We start from the raw sequence: 2,085 nt of genomic DNA, 5'->3' as shown, positions 1-2,085 counted from the left end.
CAAATATGGAAGACTTTAAAAAGTTTAACTGTAAGACATGCATATATACGCGTTAAAATTAAATAGCATTGACTTGCAGAGATTTCGAGGTAAACAGGACTGCACAATGTCTTAAGTCCACACTGTCTCCAGTTGTCATGGAAATTGTTCAGCATTTTTTAACGTAATTTAATATTCAAGCATATCTGCAATAACAACACTCAGACGTTGAACAAAAACATCGATAAATCCTGTCTTACCGGACGGGAAAATCTCCACCATACATCACCCGGCATCACATGTGCACAGTGCAAGATTTTACTTAAAATATTTGAACTATATGTATTAGAATTTTCGCAGTTACTTGCATGGTTTTGCCATTTAGCATGCAGACATCAATTATCCAGGCCCGTATACAATTGCATTAAGTACGGTGCTGAAACGGAAGGCGGAAGCATGCAGGTTTCGAAAGACCGTGATCAACAACTTAGATTACAAAACAAGCTTGCACACACGAAACCAATCATTTAATTTGAGATACAGACAAGTATACCGACCGTCTTCAAACAGACAATTTTATACCGAAAGGATAAAGATTTTGAGGTGGGCATACATTACGTGAATTGAAAATACTATAGCCGTATCGCCTCCTACTAGACGTACGTACGGTGTGCGATAAATACTATTACGTCTTTAATCATAATCGCTAGGCCTTGCAGATAACGTTCATATAACGATCAATCACTTTCAGTAAAATCAAGTATTTTAGATTTTATGGATCACGATTCACGAATATCTTTAATGTTTTATGTCGTTAAATTTATGTATAACTTTTATGAATGAATAAATTCAAAGTATACGGATTCCAATGAATTCAAATTAAGTTGTTTAATCCATTACAGCACGTACAATAGACACTGGCTCTTCTAAAATTCCTTTGAATTAATCTTACGGCGTTTAAAATTTAAGAAAGGGCGGGGAAATTACAGGTCTGGGGAATATTTACATTCAACGCGAGCAACAATTTCCTTATTTTGTGTTCAATGCAGGGCTTCAGAACCAGTAGACAATTGCCTATTAGACAGCAGCCGCGAGCCTCTTTCTGATGAAAGAAAATTCAATGGAAACTACGATAATTTTATCATGATCTCTTTTTGTTGCCTCCAGATATTTTTCAAGATGAAAATCTCAGTGGCAATGATTATGGCAATTGGCGTGGTCGTAATGGCTACGTTGGCCCAAGGTCAGTGGCCCAACAAAGACCAATGCTTCCCTTCAAGGTTCGAATGCCTTCGACTTGCTCCTCTGTCAAAGTCCGGGGCATCACAGACTTGTAAACAACGTTGTGATTGCAGTGGCTATCAGTATTCAGACTGCCTGCGAACTTCCTGCTCCAGAGGCGGCGAAGGCTGGCAGTGTCGATGTTCCGGTCGTCGCAGACCACAGAGTCAGAGACCTGCATGGTGTAATCGTAAAAATAATGACTCCTAAATAGATAAAAAGGAGGTAAACACACATACACACAATGTAACCACTGAAGCATAAATACGCTTCATATGGTCGTTAATCTATAGATTTAGGTTTATAACTGTAAGTTTCGTTTGACGCTTTTGTACTCTTGAACTTTTAAGCTTAATAAAATTCAACAAACCGAAAATCACTTTGAACTGGACGAGGTCGAACCAAGTTAAGTATGGCGGTTTGTTTTTGGATAGTGATTAACTCCCGTTGCGTTGTTTTTGATATATTCAGTTATGAAAGGCAAAACTGCAGCGAAAATGGCGATTTTCGGTACATATACTCCACTATTAAATTTATACAATTTGATTTACTCTTAGTTTAGGTATGAAAGCATTGTGAGAGCATTTTAATGTTAGTGTACGTAGTTTATGCAAATCGATGAAGGAAATCAATCTATGGGCCTGTTCATATTGGGCGGGATAGCCCGGTTAGCCGGGACAGCTCGGCTTGCTGAGGTGAGTTTGATAGTCGTTTCATATGCAATTCATCCTGCCTATTTCCCACTTATTATCCCACCTTTGCCAAGCAAGCGTGTGTGATCGAAAAGTGCGGTTGTTTTTATCCCGTTTTTATATGGAAAATTTT

The 2,085-nt window shown here is 38.3% G+C and overlaps 1 long non-coding RNA gene across 1 annotated transcript; it reads left to right on the top strand.

The window, feature by feature from the left end:
* Window positions 1-433: 433 nt before the first annotated feature.
* On the top strand, window positions 434-1,636 carry LOC114515658. The gene is made up of 2 exons (XR_003686218.1): window positions 434-582; window positions 1,147-1,636. It is a non-coding gene; the product is annotated as an uncharacterized LOC114515658 (long non-coding RNA).
* Window positions 1,637-2,085: the final 449 nt, after the last annotated feature.

Source organism: Dendronephthya gigantea, unplaced genomic scaffold, assembly GCF_004324835.1.
Source record: "Dendronephthya gigantea isolate DGI-Jeju-01 unplaced genomic scaffold, DenGig_1.0 000004F, whole genome shotgun sequence".
Taxonomy (NCBI): domain Eukaryota; kingdom Metazoa; phylum Cnidaria; class Anthozoa; order Malacalcyonacea; family Nephtheidae; genus Dendronephthya; species Dendronephthya gigantea.
The sequence above is the reverse complement of the archived record's forward strand: the minus strand, read 5'-3'. Positions and strand labels throughout refer to the sequence as shown.